The sequence below is a fragment of the Monodelphis domestica genome, chromosome 4 (assembly GCF_027887165.1).
Source record: "Monodelphis domestica isolate mMonDom1 chromosome 4, mMonDom1.pri, whole genome shotgun sequence".
NCBI lineage: Eukaryota > Metazoa > Chordata > Mammalia > Didelphimorphia > Didelphidae > Monodelphis > Monodelphis domestica.
In genome coordinates this window covers 392,623,945-392,643,894 of record NC_077230.1, presented here as the reverse complement: position 1 = coordinate 392,643,894, position 19,950 = coordinate 392,623,945, and the positions used below count along the sequence as shown (strand labels likewise).

The 19,950-nt window shown below is 38.6% G+C and overlaps 1 long non-coding RNA gene across 1 annotated transcript in view; it reads left to right on the top strand.

Moving 5' to 3' along the window:
* Window positions 1–19,950, top strand: part of LOC130453896 (uncharacterized) — a 54,120-nt gene that overhangs the window by 2,600 nt on the left and 31,570 nt on the right. The window lies entirely within an intron of this gene.

The following is a 19,950-nucleotide window of genomic DNA, read 5'->3' as shown; positions in this document are numbered from 1 at the left end:
TTCCTTCCTTCTTTCCTTCTTTCTTTCTTTCTTTCTTTCTTCTTTCTTTCTTTCTTTCTTTTCTTTCTTTCTTTCTTCTTCTTTCTTTCTTTCTTCTTCTTTCTTCTTTCTTTCTTTCTTTCTTTCTTTCTTTCCTTCTTTCTTTCCTTCTTTCCTTTCTTTCTTTCCTTCTTTCTTTTTCTTTCTTTCTTTCTTTCTTTCTTTCTTTCTTTCTTTCTTCTTCTTTCTTTCTTTCTTTCTTTCTTTCTTTCTTTCTTTCTTTCTTTCTTTCTTTCTTTCTTTCTTTCTTTCTTTCTTTCTTTCTTTCTTTCTTTCTTTCTTTCTTTCTTTCTTTCTTTCTCCTTTACTTCCTATCTTAGTATCAATTCTAAGGCAGAAGAGCAGCAGGAGCTAGGGAACTGGGGTTAAGCAGCTTGCCTAGGGTAACAGCTTGGAAGTATCTGAGGCCAGATTTGAATCAAAGTCCTCCTTACTTTAGGCTTGGCTCCCTATTTACTGTGTTACCTATTGCCCCAGATAATTTTTGTTGTTCAGTTATTTTGTCATGTCTGATTCTTTGTGACCCTATTTGGGATTTTCTTAGCAAAAATACTGTGACAATTTGCCCTTTCCTCTCCAAATCTTTTACAGATGAGGAAACTGAGGCAAAAAGAATTTTAAGTGACTTGACCAGAGTCACACAGCTAGTAAATGTCTGAGATTCAGATTTGAATTCACAAAGATGAGTTCCTGACTCTAGGCCCTATGGCACTCCCACCTAGCTGTCTGGAAGCATTTCTCTGTAATTAGTATATACTAAGCCCTCTATCCAAGGCAGAACTTCTTTTTTTTTTTTAAATTTTTAAAAAATTTATTTTTTTTTTTTATTTGAGCATTTCCAAACATTATTCACTGGAGACAAAGATCATTTTCTTTTCCTCCCCATCCCCCTCCCCCTCTCCCATAGCTGGCACGAGATTCCACTGGGTATCACATGTGTTCTTGATTTGAACCTATTTCCACGTTGTTGGTATTTGTATTAGAGTGTTCATTTAGAGTCTCTCCTCAGACATGTCCCCTCACACCCTGTAGTCAAGCAGTTGCTTTTCCTCAGTGTTTTTACTCCCACAGTTTGTCCTCTGCTTGTGGATAGTATTTTTTAGATCCCTGCAGATTGTTCAGGGTCATTGCATTGCCACTAATGGAGAAGTCCATTACGTTCGATTGTACACAGTGTATCAGTCTCTGTGTACAATGTTTTCCTGGTTCTGCTCCTTTCGCTCTGCATCACTTCCTGGAGGTTGTTCCAGTCTCCATGGAATTCCTCCAGTTTATTATTCCTTTCAGCACAATATTATTCCATCACCAACATATACCACAATTTGTTCAGCCATTCCCCAATTGAATTCCCCTCATTTTCCAATTTTTGGCCACCACAAAGAGCGCAGCTATGAATATTCTTGTACAAGTCTTTTTACTTATTGTCTATTTGGAGTACAAGCCCAGCAGTGCTATGGCTGGATCAAAGGGCAGTCAGTCTTTATCGCCCTTTGGGCATAGTTTTCAAATTGCCCTCCAGAATAGTTGGATCAATTCACAACTCCACCAGCAGTGCATTAATGTCCCCACTTTGCCACATCCCCTCTCCAACACTCATTACTTTCCTTTGCTGTCATGTTAGCCAATCTGCTAGGTGTGAGGTGATATCTCAGAGTTGTTTGATTTGCATGTCTCTGATTATAAGAGATTTAGAACACTTTTTCATGTGCTTATTAATAGTTTTGATTCCTTTATCTGAGAACCAAGGCAGAACTTCTTATTTCTCTCAAATGATGATTTATCCTTGGGTAAAGGTAATTTGGGGAACAGAGATAAGGATAACAAAGAATTTCTAGTGATCTCTATGATCCTTTCCTTCACTGGATTTCATCTGGATTGTTCAAATGAGATAATACTTGTAAGATGCTTAGTACAGTGCTCAATACATAGTAAATGCTTAATAAACATTTTTCTTCTTCCTTTTCCTCTTTCTGCTGCAATTCCAATGGATGAGAAGCTGATTGATAGAACTTTCTGTGCCATTCACTTATTCTACTAACTCTCATGGTGCTGTCTTAAAAATAAAATTTGAAATTCTCTTTTAAAGCTTTTCATAACTTGGCCTCTTCCTCCTTCTCCTATTCTTCCTTCTCCCTTATTGTCTATCTTAGTATCAATTCTAAGCCAGAAGAGTGGTGTGGGCTAGGCAAAGGGGACTAAGAGACTTGCTCAAGTTTTGTACAGCTAGTCTGAAGTCAGATTTGAACTCATGAAAATGAGTTCCTGACTCTAGGTCCTTCTGACTTCAGGCCTGGCTCTGTATCCTCTGAGTCACCCAGCTGCCCTCCTTCCTCCTTTCTGTCTTCTTATACTTCTTTCACCTTCATGTTCTTCTGGATTCAGTGATAATGACCTCCTTGACATATGGCATCCCATCTCCCCAATTCCTGTCATTTCCCTGGCTGTCTTCTATGTCTGAACTCCCTCCCTCTTCATCTTCACCTTTTGTCTTCTCTGGCTTCCTTCAGGTCTCAGCTAGAATCTTCCCTTTTTCCTTTCCTGATTCCCCTGAGTTCTAGTACCTTCCTCTGAGATTACTCCCATTAAATCATGGCTATCTTGTTTGGTCTATGACTCTTTGCATGTTGTCCCACTCCTATTAGCTTGGGAGCTCCTTGAGGGCAGGGATTCTTTTTGCATTTCCTTGCCTTTTCAGCCCTTAATGCAGTGTCTGGCAAATATTAAGCACTTAATACATATTTGAAGACAAATGCTTATTGAGAAAGGAGGAGGGAAACAAGGCCTAGAGACCAGTAGCCAGGCTTGGCTTTCTTTTCTTCTTTTCTTTGCCCTTGAGAGAGATTTCCTGTCTGCCACACCACATGGAAGGGCACTAGAGGGCAGCCTGAATTTCTCCCTGTCAACTGCAAAAAAACTGGCAAGGCCATGGCTTTAGAGATGGCCCAGACTCACATAAACACCAGAGACTTAAGCAGCTGATGGACCCTGGTAGGCAAAAACTCGGCAGCTAGTGTGATTCCTTTTAGATTGGAGGAGAGATGGACAGAAGTCAGATTCACCTCCTGACCTTCCTCTGTTGCCCCTTGATACCATCCTAACCCTAAGGATGGGTCCCAGACACAGATCCTTCTCTTTGATCTTCCTGAAACATGTGCTGGTCCTGGGTTACAAATCCTTCTGGATTGGCCCTTCAGGAATGAAAAGCTGAGAGGGCACATCAGAGGAAGTTAGGGACACAGATGAAGGTGGAGTCGGTCCTGTAGGTCAGCTGCAACCTTTTTTTGCCCTTGATTTTTTGCTCTGTTAAATAAGCTATGTGGCCATCATTTTCTGATTGCTTTCATTCTCTACAGAATGTCAAGGATCATTTGGCCTGAGAGAGGAAAGAGATCAAGAGGGGGGTGAGGATACATCCAAAGATTTTTCAATTTTCTTAAATAATTCTAACAATATTTCATCAAACCTTGGTTAAAATTCAGATCCTGGCCGGCCTCGTTTTTCAACTGACTATTGTGACTCTTTGCCTAAATATACACTTAAGGGAAAAAACCAAACCAAAGCAAACCCAAATGTAGATTGCCTTGGCTACTGGAGTGTCCCAGATTTCTTATGTACCCACAAAGGGGCACATGGGACCCATAGGTGTCTATCACATTTCACATTTATCTGTTGGCTAGCTGGATGGTTTTTGCAGCTCTGGCCCTCTGGTGCTGTTAAGCCCATTAGTCATCTGGACTGGGCCAAGTGTCTGCCTTGTGGAGTGTCCAAAGAAAGGGATGAGCTCATTCCTGGGCCTTTACCAAGTCTGATGCAGTGTGGGAGCTCTGCTCCCTGCTGTCTGGGACAAATGACCTGTTTTGCAGCTCAAATCTCCAGAGGCCACAAACTGAATCTTTTCCTTCTCTGCCTTTAGCTGAAATGTGTTAGACCATAACATTATCTTGGGTGAGATGTTTTCCTTCTCTTTTTTTTATTGATGCCACTATCGTCTCACAAAAGAAAATAGTTAAAGCAGCCTTTTTCTAGAATATGGAACATTTCACACCCACAGTCTCTACCCATCTACTGAGAGGGAGAGACTCTGCCCTTTTTATATCTTCATTATCCTCTGAAGCCAACACAGGGGAGTACCTTTAAGTTGAACCTTTTGCCTTTAGAAAAGAAATGGGGAGGAAGGTACCAGCATTCATATCTTATCCATTGATCAAGATATGCTTCTTAGATACACTTTTTTAGAATACACTTAGAATTATACACTCTCTTCATTTCTGCCTTTGGAACCATTAACTACCTTCAAGGGTCAGTCCAAATGCCACCTTCTACTGGAAATCTTATCTATAAAGTCGTGAAGCTGAGTCTAAAAGATCTGAATGAAAATCTAACTTCAGACACTTACTTGCTATATGATCCTGGGCAAGTCATGTAACCTCTGCTTCAATTTCCTCATCTGGAAAAGGGAGATTACAGTAGTAGGTTTTTGAGAGGGACCAAATGAAATATTTCTAAAGTTTTACAAACTTTAAAGTATATGAATACTAACTAGATATTGTTATTGAAAACATATCCTAGGTGGTAAAAAAAAGAAAAGAAACATCTTAAGTGGCTCAGAGGATAGAGTGCTGGCCTAGAGTCAGGAACCTTCTGAGTTCAATTTAATCACAGACATTTATTAATTGTGTGATCCTGGGCAAGTCATTTAACCCTGTTTGTCTCAGTTTCCTCATTTGTAAAATGAGCTGGAGAAGGAAACAGCAAATCTCTGCAGGATTTTTGCCAAAAACCTCAAATAGGGTCACGAAGAGTGGGACACAAAGGGGGATATATTTTTTTAAGTTTCTTTTTCTTTTTTTTAATTAAAACATTTAATTTAATTAATTAATTTAGAATATTTTTCCATGGTTCCATGATTCTTGTTCTTTCCCTCCCCTATTCCCCCTCCCATAGCCAACAAGCAATTCCACTAGGTTTTACATGTATCATTGATAAAGACTTATTTCCATAATATTGATAATTGCATTGGGATGATGTTTTACAGAGGGGATATAATTGAAACAACCAAATAACAATTGATATTCATTGGTTAATTGAATTGGGGGCACTAATCACTGGTGGTAAATATAGGGAGGGACCACAGTGGAATGAGGATTTTGAGCTAACGGAAGAAAAATCATCATCATAGTTAGCATGCCAGGCACTGAGATAAGAACTTTATGACCCCTGAGGGCAACGTAGCCAGCTGCACTTTGGGACCCTGACCTGCTTTGGAAGAGTAAGTTTAGAAGTCGTCATATGAGTGCCTTACACACAGAAGATGCTTCATAGATGCTTTTTGGTGAAGGAAGGAGAGGCAGCCTCCATTGCTTTTCCATCATCTTTGTCCTCTTTTCTCATTTGAACAGTCAGCTGTATCCCCTACTTGCGCCCCAATCTCTGCTCCATTTATTTTGTCAATGTCAACTTGAAAGTAAAATGCCATCTCTGTCTGCACAGCAGATGTGAGAGCCTGACTTACAGCCAGGGGAAGGTTATTGGGATCGATGAGCTCGACACACCCTGCCATCACACTAGTCCTCAGCTCAAGGCGATAAAGAGTTCACAGTCTAGTGGGAATCAAGTCATCTGCTGTTTCTCTTCCCTTTATTTCTGGACTCCAGCGAGGCTGTGTTGCTATGGTCTTTGGTAGACTTTGGCAGCCTGATCTCCTGCCCCACTGACTTAAGGCTTCCTGGGGAAAATACCAGACCACTCTATCTATCTTTTTTTTATTTATCTTGAATTCACCAGTAATCAGTGGTTAAGCACTTAACATATACAAGGCACTTGGCTGGGCCTGGGGAGATATAAAGATGAAAATGGACACAGTCTTTGTGTCCAAAGAGTTTGGGATCTATAGGGAGGGATAGATGTGTGTATAAATAAATAGAATAAGTGGCGGAGTTTGATGAGGCAAAGGAGAGAGAGAGATGAAGGAACCTAGGAAAATTTAAGGAAGGAAAGAAGGCTTTCACCTTCAGGGACAAGAAGGACTTAATGGAGGAGGTACTCGCTGAATTGGCTTTGAAAGAAAAGGATTTCTCAGGTGGAGATGTGGAGAGAGGGCATTCTTGTATCACTTGAGATGGATAAATGAAGAAGATCAGAGAATGGCCAGTAAGCACACACAGAGCGTGTAAAGGTAAATACCATGAAATAAATTTGGAAAAGGTAGATTTGAGCATTTATGCTGTGGCAATAGGAAGTCACTGAAATTTTCTTTGAGCAAGGAAGAGATATGTCCTGACCTGTGCCTAGGTGGTTCAATGGATTGGGAGCCAGACCTAGGGACAGGAGATCCTGGGTTCAAATTTGACCTCAAGTACTTCCTAGCTATGTGAGCATGCTACTTTATCCTCAATGCCTAGCCCTTACCACTCTTTTGCCTTAGAACCAATTTACAGTATTAACTCTACCATGGAAGATAAGGGTTTCAAAAAAAGAGAGAGAACAAAATAGGTCAGAGAACAGAGGCTTGGAGAGACATGTATACTTAGAAAAGGGAGAAAAATGATGAACAAAGAAAGGAGACCAAGAAACGATTGTCAAATAGGAGAATCAGGAGATAGCAAGGAGGAGAAATCCAGAAGAAGCAGTTTGGTTAATTTTATCAAAAGCTGCAGAGTGGTCGGCTAGGATGAAGACTGAGAAAAGGTCATTCTTTAGTGGGATTTGGCAGTTAAAAAGATCATTAGTGAAGTTGGACAGAGCAATTTCTACAGAATTTTTACCAGTCATTGAAAAGGCTTAAAGAGGGAGTGAAGGATGAGGAAATAAAGGCAGTTAGCATAGGTTACTTATTTTAGAAGTTTAGTCTCACTGTCTTCTCTACCAAGTACATACTCATACTCCAAAGATTTCAGAACCTTTATCCCTATTCTTCATCAGCATAGAAGTATACTGGCTCACAGTGCCTCCTTGAATCATATGGCGAGCTTGTCATGTAATGTCTGGTTTGGCCGCAAGGTAGAGCCCAAAGCCCACAAACACCTGAACCAGTCTCTGAACACACCAAGATTTTGGCTGCTTTCCCTACCCACAATGTACTGTCTTTTCACATATGGCTTTTCCTTTGATTCCTGGGCTCAATATAGTCTAAGAAATGAAACAGAAGGTTGATCAATAGTTAAAATACAACCTTTACTTTTTATATCTGCCCCCCCCCTTTTCAGGTCTTGTTTTCTTTCTTTCTTTCCTTCTTTCTTCTTTCTTTCTTTCTTTCTTTCTTTCTTTCTTTCTTTCTTTCTTTCTTTCTTTCTTTCTTTCTTTCTTCTTCTTTCTTTCTTTCTTTCTTTCTTTCTTTCTTTCTTTCTTTCTTTCTTTCTTTCTTTCTTTCTTTCTTTCTTTCCTTCCTTCTTTCTTTCTTTCTTTCTTTCTTTCTTTCTTTCTTTCTTTCTTTCTTTCTTTCTTTCTTTCTTTCTTTCTTTCTTTCTTTCTTTCTTTCTTTCTTTCTTTCTTTCTTTCTTTCTTTCTTTCTTTCTTTCTTTCCTTCTTTCTTTCTTTCTTTCTTTCTTTCTTTCTTTCTTTCTTTCTTTCTTTCTTTCTTTCTTTCTTTCTTTCTTTCTTTCTTTCTTTCTTTCTTTCTTTCTTTCTCTCTCTCCTTTCTCTCTTTCTCTCTTTCTCTCTCTCTTTCTCTCTTTCTTTCTTTCTTTCTTTCTCTCTTTCTTTCTTTCTTTCTTTCTTTCTTTCTTTCTTTCTTTCTCTCTTTCTTTCTCACTTTCTTTCTTTCTCTCTTTCTTTCTCTCTCTCTCTCTCTCTCTCTCTCTCTCTCTCTCTCTCTCTCCCTCCCTCCCTTCTTCCTTCCTTCCTTCCTTCCTTCCTTCCTTCCTTCCTTCCTTCCTTCCTTCCTTCCTTCCTTCCTTCCTTCCTTCCTTCCTTCCTTCCTTCCTTTCTTCCTTCCTTTCCCTTCTTCTTTCCCTCCCTCCACTCTCAATTGAAAAAGAAAAAAAATCTCTCTACAACAAAGTGAGTAGCATGTTTCACTATAATTCCTCTGGAAGTGTAGTTGATCAGAGCACTGAAATATATTACATTCTCAGATCACTTTCCACTGTACTCATTGATTCAGACATTTAGTATTTTGTGATCTCATAGTTCCTCATAACAGAATAAAATTCAAAATAAATAAAAACTTTATTGCATCTAAATCCTCAGATCTGTATCAGAATCTTTTGGACTGATGAGAAAGATCTCCCAAACTGGGGATTATTCACCTTTTTGGGATTCTGGAGTCCTTTTTGCAAGGTCCAGTAAAACCTATGAACCCTTTATCATAACCATATTTTTAAATGTATAAAATAAAATGCAGACTATTAGAAAGGAAGCCGAAGGCTAGTGAAAATAAATGTCATTTTTTTTTCCTTTCCAAGTTCACAAATCCTTTGAAATGCTCAATTCATGGACTCAAGGTTAAGAATCCTTGCTGGTTATTTGCATACATCTCTCTTAACAGAATATGAGCTCCTGAGGGACTATTTCTTTTTCTTTGCATCCTAAGTGATTAGCAGAGTCAATAGCAGAGCTAATTTGATTTTTGTTCAGTATTTTCACTTGTGTTCCAGGCTTTGTGACCTCATTTAGGGTTTTCTTGGCAAAGATACTAGAATGGTTGTCCATTTCCTTCTCCAGCTTATTGGCAATTAGGGTTGAGTGACTTTTCCAAGGCCACACAGCTAGTAAGTGTGTAAGGGTGGATTTGAACTAGGTTTTCTTGACTCTAGGCCTGATACTCTATCCATTGTTCCATCTAGCTGCCCTGTTAATTTGATTATCTAGCATATATAAATAGATATACATTTATATATTGCTTTAAAGTTTGCAAGACAGTTTATAAGTATCATCTCTATATCATCACAACAACCCTGGAAGATAAATGCTATTCCACCCCCAGCCCCCACTTTTTGCAGATGAGAATATTGCAGGAAATAGAGGTTAAGAGACTTACCCCTTGATCACATAGCTTGTACATGTAAGAGACAAGATTTGAAACTAGATCTTTCTGACTCAAGGTCCAGTGCTCTATCCATTTCCCAACTGCCTATATTGGATTAGTCATAATTCTGGGGTTTGTAATAAGAAAAGGAGGAAAGAGCACTCACAACAATCCCCCCACTCCTATCTGTGGCATGAGGGCTGAAGAGAAAGTGGGGGAAGGCTATCTTCCCCATCTGGACAGCCTGAGGACCAAGAGGCATCTGGACCCTAAGCTTCTCTTAAAAGTTCCTAGTGATCTTATAATTGCTAATCAAATGGTCTTTTCTTAGTCCTTATGTTTTTTGACCTCTTTGCAAACTTTGACTCAGTTGAACACCCTTTTCTTTTTGGTATTCCTTTCTCTCTAGGTTTTGGTGATGTGACTCTTTATCCCCTGTTTCTTCTTCTACCTGACAGCTCCTTTTCTGTCTTCTCTGTTTTCTGTCTTCCTCTAGATTATTAGCAGTGGGTGTCCCCCAAATCTCTAGGCTAGGGGTCCTCTTCTCTTTTCCTATACTGTTTCACCTGGGGATCTCATAAATTCTCTTAGTTTCAACTGTCATCTCTATGCTGATAATTCTCAAATATGTTTGTCTAGTCCTTAACTCTCTTCTGGTCTAGTTGATTATGAAGTTCTTTCCTGCCCAATGTCTTGCAGTTCTAACAGCCTCTTAAGTCTTTCTCCATTCTAGGCCATCTTCTTACTCTTCTTTTTTTATTTTTGAAATTAAATTAAATTAGTCTTCTGTCTTAGAACTGATACTAAGTATTGTAAAAATTAAAATATTATATTAAAAGATTTATTAAATGATCATTAGAAATAAAGGAATAAAAGGGATACAAAATAAAAACCATGTACCTATGGCTAATTAGCCTGTTAAAACTCCCACATTTACCACTACTATGCTCATAATAGCAAGTCAAAGAGGCTGAGGCCCATAATGTCCATTAAATTTATCCCCAGTATACAGGAAGTATGTAATGACAGGAAGTCAGTGGGTTCCCGGGAAATGTAGTTCTTTTTTTAGGGTAACAGATTTTCAATTACACAGTATTGGGTCCAAGGCAGAAGAGTGGTAAGGGCTGGGCAACAGTGGTTAAATGAAATGCCCAAGGTTACATAGCTAGGAAGTATCCAAGGCCAGATTTGAACCCAGGCCCTCCCATCTCTAGGCCTGGCTCCCAAACCACTGAGTTACCCAGTTACCCTTGACATTCATTTTTTATAAATTTTAAACAATTTTCCAAACTCTCTTCCTCCCTAAGAAGGAAATAGTCTGGTCCTCTCTTAGCACTTTTCTATAGGCTTCTGTTCACGTGGAAAAGGACTTGGTAACTCCATTCATATTCTGGGTAGCCTTGAAAACCTTCCCATCACAGCTTTGGGCCATGGATCAAATAGCAGTTTTATCATAGGCAGCATTTACTATCATGGAACTAGATTTCCTCCAATAAGGGTGAAGTCTAAGGCAGTTCCTTGAGTAGCTTGGGACAGAACTCCCACCTTAGGGTCTCCAGGTACAGCCATAGCCTGGATGGACCTCCTGAAGCCAGGGGCCACGCACCATCTCCACCCCATTTCTCATACTAAAGCTTAGCTGCTGGGATTTAGAAAGCTTGTCCAGACCCTTTAGGTCACTTGGCACCCCCTCCCCCACTCCTCTGTCTAGCCAACAAAGCTCTTCGGAGCTGCCTGCCCTATGGAAGCTGCCACATGTGTTCTCACCCCTGTCTGGCATTTAATATCCCAGCCTGGCAGAGGGGACGGCCACATCAGCATATTTGCGATTTAGCAGCCAATTTGGGAGTGTATATGTGCACATGTGTGTGGTTATATGTGCTTTGATGGGCAAGAACACATCATGGTATATGTGGGCATTTATATACACTCACACTCACACCCTCTCCCCCAAAGCCCATGGCTGGTGTGCATACACCTATGTGTATGCATATACAAAATATATATACAGAATAAGGTGTAACAGGCCTGGAAAAGTAGGAGAAGGCTAGATCGTGAAAGGCTTTGAATGCCAAACTGAAGGCTTTTGTTCTATAAGGTAATGGACCACCTCAGGTTTCCTCCACTACAAAAGAAATGCTTGAAACACAAAATAATAATAGGCAATGATTCTTTAGCACTTCAAGAATAATGAATAGATTTACTTAAACTGATCTCCCAACTGCCCTGAGACATGAGTGCTAAGTAGTCACAAGCAAAGACACTGATGGTGATGATGATAATGATGATGGTTAGCATTTTTATATCTCTCTAAAGTAGGCATTTAACAAATGTTATCTTGTGTGCTCCTCAAAATAACCCTGTGAAGTAGGAGCTACTCTTATCCCCACTTTACAGATATGGAAACTGAGGTTGAGAGAAGTCAAGGGATTTGCCCAGGGTCACACAGCTAATAAATATCTTGGGCAGGATTTGAACTCAGGCCAGTATACTATATATTACAGATATTATATATCTATAATGCTAACTAGCTGCCTACCCCAGAAATGCATGTTGATAAAATAAAACATGAAACAGTAAACTATTATTTTATTCTCCTGGGAGGCTGATTAGTAAAAACATATTAAAAAACCATGAAACATTCTGTGGGACAGCTGATAGTTGCTCATGCCTTTAAAGCAGGGCATGGTTTGGTCTTTTCCTCCTCTTCTTCCTCTTCCTCTTCCTCTACCTCTTCCTCTTCCTCCTCCTCCTTCTCCTCTTCCTCCTTTTTCATATTTTCCTTCTTCTTCTTTCCATTTTAGAATCAATACTATGAATCAGTACCAAGGCAGAAGAATGGTCACGGCTAATCAGTGGGGGTTAAGTGACCTCCCCAGGGTCACACAACTAGGCAGTATCTGAGGTCAGATGTGAACCCAGGACATCCTGTCTCTGGGCCTGGCTCTCAATCCATGGAGCCACCTAGCAATGGCTCTTCCTCTAAGCAGCTTCTTCCCAAGAGCAGCTTCCTAGTAACTGCAGAATATTTGTATCATTTCACAGCTCCTTCAGCACTGCATTCATATTTCTATTTTCCTGTAGCCCTTCTAACATTTGTCATTTTCCTGATGGGTGTGAGGTGGAAATTCAGTTTGCTTTAATCTGCTTCTCTCATTGTCTTCACCATTTTTTTGTGTGCATTAGCCCTTTGATTTTACATAATCAAAATTGTCTCGTCTATCTTTATAATCTTCTTTATATATACCTTGTTTAATTAAGAAAATTTCCATCATCTAAGTTGTAAAAAGTATCTCTTTCCATTCTTCTGTCATTTCTTTTTTAAAATAATATTTTATTTCCCCCAATTACCTATAACATTTTTAATGTTAATTAAAAAGTTTTGCATTCTAAATTCTCTTCATTTTCTTCACCCTTCCTCCTTCCCTCTCCCCTCTTCCTCAGATAGTAAGCAATATGATATAGATTTTATATGTAAAACGTTTATCTATATTAGTCATTTTGTGGAAGAGATATCAAACAAAAATGGTGGGAAGAAAGTGAAATATAGTATTTCTCATTCTGCATTCAGACTCCATTAGTTCTTTTTTAAAAAATTATTTAATTAGTCAATTTAGAATATTTTTCCTTGGTTACAAGGAAATACATGTTATTTCCCTTCCCTCCCCTGACCCCTTTCCATAGCCCACATGCAATTCCATTGGGTTTTACATGTGTCCTTGATCAAAACCTATTTCCATGTTGTATATGTTTCCACTAGGGTGATTGTTTAGAGTCTACATCCCTCATCATATATATCCCTGTTGGCCCATGTGATCAAGCAGGTGTTTTTCTTCTGTATTTCTACTCCCACAGTTCTTCCTCTGGATGTGGATAGTGTTCTTTCTCACAAGTCCCTCAGAATTGTTCTGGATCACTGCATTGCTACTAATAGAGAAGTCCATTACATTCGATTGTACCACAGTGTATCAGTCTCTGTGTACAATGTTCTCCTGATTCTGCTCCTTTCACTCTGCATCAATTCCTGGATTGTTCCAGTTCACATGGAATTCCTCCAGTTCATTATTCCTTTGAGCACAATAGTATTCCACTATCAGATACCACAATTTGTTCAGCCATTCCCCAATTGAAGGGCATCCCCTCATTTTCCATCTTTTGCCACCACAAAGAGCGTAGCTATGAATATTTTTGTATATGCCCTTTCCTTCTTTGGGGTACAAACCCAGCAGTGCTATGACTGGATCAAAGGGCAAACAGTCTTTTAGCACCCTTTGGGCATAGTTCTACATTGCCCTCCAGAATGGTTGGATCAATTCACAACTCCACCAGCAATGCATTATTGTCCCAATTTTGCCACATCCCCTCCAACATTCATTACTTTCCTTTGCTGTCATGTTAGCCAATCTGCTAGGTGTGAGGTGATACCTCAGAGTTGTTTTGATTTGCACGTCTCTGATTATAAGAGATTTAGAACACTTTTTTTCATGTGCTTATTAATAGTTTTGATTTCTTTATCTGAAAATTGTCTATTCATGTCCCTTGCCCATTCATTTATCAATTGGGGAATGGTTTGATTTTTTTGTACAATTGATTTAGCTCTTTATAAATTTGAGTAATTAGACCATTATCAGAAGTTTTGGTTATGAAGATTTTTTCCCAATTTGTTGCTTCCCTTTTGATTTTGGTTGCATTGATTCTGTTTGTATAAACTCTTTTTAATTTAATGTAATCAAAATTATCTTACATTTTGTAATTTTTTTCTAACTCTTGCTTTGTCTTAAAATCTTTCCTTTCCCAAATATCTGACAAGTATACTATTCTGTGTCCACCTAATTTACTTATAGTTTCCTTCTTTATATTCAAGTAATTCACCCATTCTGAGTTTATCTTGGTGTAGGGTGTGAGGTGTTGATCCAAACTCAATCTCTCCCATACTGTCTTCCAGTTTTCCCAGCAGTTTTTATCAAATAGTGAATTTTTATACCCAAAGCTTGGATCTTTGGGTTTATCATAGACTGTCTTACTGAGGTCACTTACCCCAAGTCTGTTCCACTGATTCTCCTTTGTCTCTTAGCCAGTACCCTATTGTTTTAATGACCAGTGCTTTATAGTATAGTTTGAGATCTGGTACTGCTAGGCCATCTTCCTTCACATTTTTTTTTCATTATTTCCCTTGATATCCTTAATCTTTTGTTCTTCCAAATGAACTTTGTTATGTTTTTTTTTTTAATTTCAGTAAAAAAGTTTCTTGGAAGTTCAATGGGTATGACACTAAATAACTAAATAAGTTTGGGTAGGATTGTCATTTTTATTATGTTAGCTCATCCTACTCATGAACATTTAATGTTTTTCCATTTATTTAGATCTAGTTTTAATTTTGTGGAAAGTGTTTTGTAGTTGTGTTCATATAGTTCCTGTGTTTGTCTGGCAGATAGATTCCTAAGCATTTTATATTGTCTAGGGTGATTTTAAATGGAATTTCTCTTTCTAATTCTTGCTGCTGAGCTGTGTTGGAAAAATATAGAAATGCTGATGACTTATGTGGGTTTATTTTGTATCCTGCAACTTTGCTAAACTTGTTGATTATTTCCACTAGCTTTTTAGTTGATTCTCTAGGATTCTTTAAGTAGACCATCATATCATCTGCAAAGAGTGATAGCTTGGTCTCTTCATTACCTATTTTAATACCTTCAATTTCTTTTTCTTCTCTAATTGCTACTGCTAGTGTTTCTAGTACAATGTTAAATAATAGCAGTGATAATGGGCATCCTTGTTTCACTCCTGATCTTATTGGGAATGCTTCTAGTTTATCTCCATTGCAGATGATGCTTGCTGATGGTTTTATATATATACTGTTTATTATTTTTAGGAAAAGACCTTCTATTCCTATACTTTCTAATGTTTTCTATAGGAATGAGTGTTGTATTTTGTCAAAAGCTTTGTCTGCATCTATTGAGGTAATCATGTGATTTTTGTTGATTTGCTTGTTGATATGGTCAATTATGTGGATGATTTTCCTAATATTGAACCATCATTGTATTCCTGGTATAAAGCCCCCTTATCATAATGAATAACCATTATAACAATGAATAACTTTCTGGAATCTTTTTGCTAGTATTCTATTTAAGATTTTTGCATCTATGTTCATTAGGGAAATTGGTCTATAGTTTTCTTTCTCTGTTTTTGACCTGCATGGCTTTGGAATCAGTATCATATTTGTGTCATAAAAGGAATTTGGTAGAATTCCTTCTTTGCTTATTTTGTCAAATAGTTTGTATAGTATTGGAATTAGTTGTTCTTTGAATGTTTGATAGAATTCAGTTGTGAATCCATCTGGTCCTGGGGATTTTTTTCTTAGGTAGTTCTTTGATGGCTTGTTCAATTTCTTTTTGTGATATGGGATTATTTAAGTATTCTATTTTTTTCTTCTGTTAATCTAAGCATCCATTTCATCTAGTTTTTTAATTTGCATGCTCAATTCATTGACCTCTGCCTTCCCTAATTTAATATATGAACTCAAGATTATAAATTTCCCCCTGAATATTGCTTTGGCTGTATCCCATAGATTTTGAAAGAATGTCTCATCATTTTCATTTTCTTCAATGAAATTATTAATTGTTTCTATGATTTGTTCTTTAACTAACTGATTTGTCAGATATCATGCTTGTGACTCCTGCCTTCTTTTTCTCAGTTGATGTCCAATAGATTTTGCCCCAACCATGTTTACCTTTACCCTGTGTGTGTCTACCTCCCTCATGTGTGTTTCTTGTAGACAACATATGGTAGGATTTTGATTTCTAATCCACTCTGCTATTTGCTTTTGTTTTATGGGTGAGTTCATTCCATTCACTTTCAGAGTTATGATTATCAGCTGTGTATTTCCCAACATTTTGATTTCCACTCCCAGTTCTGTCCTTTCTTCTTTTACTATTTCCTTCTACACCATTGTTTTGTTTTTAATCAGTTCCCCTAATTCCCACCCTTATTTTGCTTCTCTGTCCTCCCTTCTTATCCCCCTCTTATTTTTCTTTAGGGTCTTTTTACTCTATCCCCCACCTTCTCCTTCCCTTGTATTACTTCCCTTCCCACGAGTCCATTTAATACCCTTCTACTTCTCTATAGGGCATGAATCAATTCTCTGCCCCAATGGATATGATTTTTCTTCCCTCTTTTAGTCAATTTCAATGCATGTAAGAATTAAGTATTTCCTGTCTCCAACCTCTTTACCCTTCCAGTGTATTGGTGTTCTTCCCCACTCCCACCATGCACTTCTGTATGCCATATAAATTTACCCCATTGTGTCTCTTTTCCCATTTTTCTTAGTATTAACCTCTTTTTTTGCTATATATACCTAGAAGTAAAAGAAATGTATCTTGGCATTTCATCCTATACAGTTTGTCACTGTTCTCTCTAAGTATAATTCTTCTAGTTATGCAGGTGATAATAACAATTTTTAAGAATTACCATTATCCTCTCTCTCTCTCTCTCTCTCTCTCTCTCTCTCAACCCTTACCTTCCATCTTAGAATCAATACTGTGTATTGGTTTTAAGGCAGAAGAGTGGTAAGGGCTAGGCAATGGGGGTTCAAGTGACTTGCCCAGGGTCACACAGTTAGGAAGTGCCTGAGGCCATATTTGAACCCAGGACCTCCCATCTCTGGACCTGGCTCTCAATCCACTGAGCCACCCAGGTGCCCCCAATATCCTCTTTTCTTATAGATATACAAATCATTTAAACTTATTGGGTCCCTTAAAAAAAGTTGTTTGGTTCTCCCCCCCCCTTCTTAATTACCTTTTGGTGATTCTCTTGAGTTCTGTGTTTGGGATTGAATTTTATGTTCAAGTCCAGTCTTTTGAACTTAATATTTTGAACATAAATGCTTGGAAGTCTTCTATTTTATTAAATGACCATACTTTCCCCTGAAAGAATATAGTCAGTTTTTCAGGGTAGTTGATTCTTGGTTATAGACTTAGTTCCCTTGCTTTCTAGAATATCATATTCCATGCCTTTTAGTCCTTCAGTGTAGATGCAGCAAGATCCTGTGTTATCCTAATTGTGGTTTCATGGTATCTGAATGACTTCTTCTTAGCAGCTTGTAATATTTTTTTCCTTGGTCTGGTAGTTCTTGAATTTGGCTATAACATTCCTGAGTGTTGTCAATTGAAGATTAAGCATAGGAGGTGATCTGTGGATTCTTTCAATCTCTACTTTTCCCTCTTGCTTGAGAATGTTGGGGCAGTTTTCTTGGATAATTTCCTATAGAATGATATCAAGGCTTTTTCTTTTGCCATGATCTTCCAGTAATCCAATGATTCTTAAGTTATCTCTCTAGGACCTGTTTTCTAGGTCTTTGGTTTTGTGGATGAGGTGTTTAATATTTTCCTCAATTTTTTCATTCTTTTGATTTTGTTTTATAGCTTCCTGTTGCCTTGTGAAGTAATTTGCTTCTAGTTGTTGGATTCTAGTTTTTAAGGACTGAATTTCACCTCTAGTTTTTTGGTTATCATTCTTCTGATCTTATTTTCTTTGTAGGTCATCTTTCATCTCCTTCGCCTCATTTTCAAGCTGGTTAATTTTGTCTTTCAAAACATATTTTCTGTTTCCAGATGACTTATTTTGCTTTTTAAGTTCTTTTCCCAGTTGTGTTCAGTCTCTCTTAATTGTTTTTTGAATTGTATTTTGAATTCTTCCAAAGCCTGTGTCCAGTTTGCTAGAGTTTATGTGTTTTTGCTTGGTGTTCCTTGTTCCTCCTCTGTTCCATTTGCTCTTTGTAGTTGCCTGTAGTCTTTCTCCTCTCATTATGTGCTGGATCTGTGAGATTGGGCTTGTTCTGAAGGGGCTTCTTCTTTGCTCTGACAATTGATCAGGTTAGGCTGATGGCATTAATAAGCTCTGAGGTCAGATCTTCCCCAGCTGACAGTAGAAGCTGAAAAGGAGCTGAGATTTCCACCCTGTTATCAAGGTTGTAGCCTGTAGTGGTTGCAGCCTTTGCCCTTGGAGCTTAGTCAGCAAGGCTTTCAGAGCAGTCTGGGGGAGGGGTGTTGGAGCTTGAGCTTCCCTGCCCTCTGAAGGCTTCTTATCTGCCCTTTTAATGAGATTGAGCCAGGGCAGAGTTGATCTGCAGAGCTGGATGTGCCTTGAGGACAAAACCTTGAGAAGGGGTGAGGGGCAAGATAAAGTGTCTTGGCCATAACTAGGCTGCCTACTCTGTGTTTCTCCTCCAGCTCCCTCTGTGCCACCTGTGTTCAGTGCCTTGAGCCTGGCACAGCTGTGCCAGCAATGTACTCCCTCTGGACTAGCACCCTTGCTGGCCCAGAGATTCCAGCCACTGCTGGAGGCCCAACACTGTAGATGGGGGAGGGATCCTGGGACCTTCCTTCTTCCTTCTCCTTAAACCCACGTGCTCTAGAATTCAGGTTTTTTTTGGGGGGGTTTACCTTTTAAGTTGAATCCAGCAGGAGGGTTCCCTAGCTCTATCCTGTTGTTAGATTTGATTTTCAGTCCCCTTGAAGCCTTGTGTTTTTGATTGGTGAGGGAGGGTTTATGGAAGTCTGAACTTTTGCTGCCTCTATGCCACCATCTTGACTCTGCCTCCCAAAACCAGACTCTATTAGTTCTTTCTAAGAGGGCAGATGGTATTTTTCTTTATGAGTCTCTAGGATTATTTTAGATCATTGCATTCCTGGGAATAACTAGGTCATTCACAGTTGCTCATCAAGAAATATTGCTGTCACTGTGTACAGTGTTGTTTTGGTTCTGTTCACTTCACTTTGCATCAGTCCATGTAATTCTTCACAAAATTTTCTGAAATCCTCTTGCTCATCATTTCTTATAGCATAATAATACGTCATTACAATCATACCACAACTTGTTCAGCCATTTGCCAATTGATAGATAACCCCCTAATTTCCAATTGTTTGCTACCACAAAAAGAGTCACAATAAATATTTTTTGTACAAACATGCCCTTTTCCCATTTTTGTTATTTCTTTTCTCCCATACATTTCTAAATGATTTGGCCTTTCAGGTCTCTTATCTTTTTTTGCATTTATTATGATACATAGTGTAAGATGTTGATTTAAAGCTAGTTTCCACCAACTTACTTTTAGTTTTTTTTCAGAAGTTCTTAATTAAAAAAGGAGTCCTCTCAACTCATATCCATTCTGGAGGTGTTCACACATTCAGAGAATCATTGGGGGGGGGGTAGTGAAAGGACTCACTGGAATATGAGAGCTAACTTTCTAGCAACCATAGACTGTGCTCATTTCCTCTTTGAGGAGAGTCCAAACTATTACAGGGAACACCATATATTTGTTGTGGGGATGTATTTACCCGTGGGAAAGAAGGAAGTACTAGACTGTGGAGGCAGGAGTGATGTGTTTGCCCCATTGGCAACCTCACGCTTGGTTGTTTTCTGAGGGAATTTCAAGCCACATGGTGCTGCTAAAATTTAGAGGATTTTTAGGACCCCGTATTAAAATGATAAACACCATTAAGGGAGAAATGGGCTTATATATGGCTTGTTGTAAGTCTCAACGTGGTTTCTGTATTGCTTATGTGCTACTGGGAATTCTTGGTGTTTCCACATAATCTGTAGGGTTAAATAAAAGTTGTCCAGTACTCTATAAATACATATTACCTTTAGAGCTTATGTGGGACCTAGGGATGGCTTTTTACTCACATCTCTGGAAGCTCAGACCTATATTCAGAGATTTCCCCAGAGTTATACAAGTTGGTTACCCTCAAGGTCTGCTCTGAGTCATGTGAGCCCAGAAGGAGAGGTGTGAAGCCCTAGGTTTCCTATGTACATGCTATATTCTGACAGCATTCCTTGAACCCCGAGTTATAATGCTCCCTCTCTTTCCTCAAATTGTCATGTACTTATGTATGTACATGTTGTATTCCTTCCCTATCCACCCCTCAACAGTATATGGGCAGAAATGATTT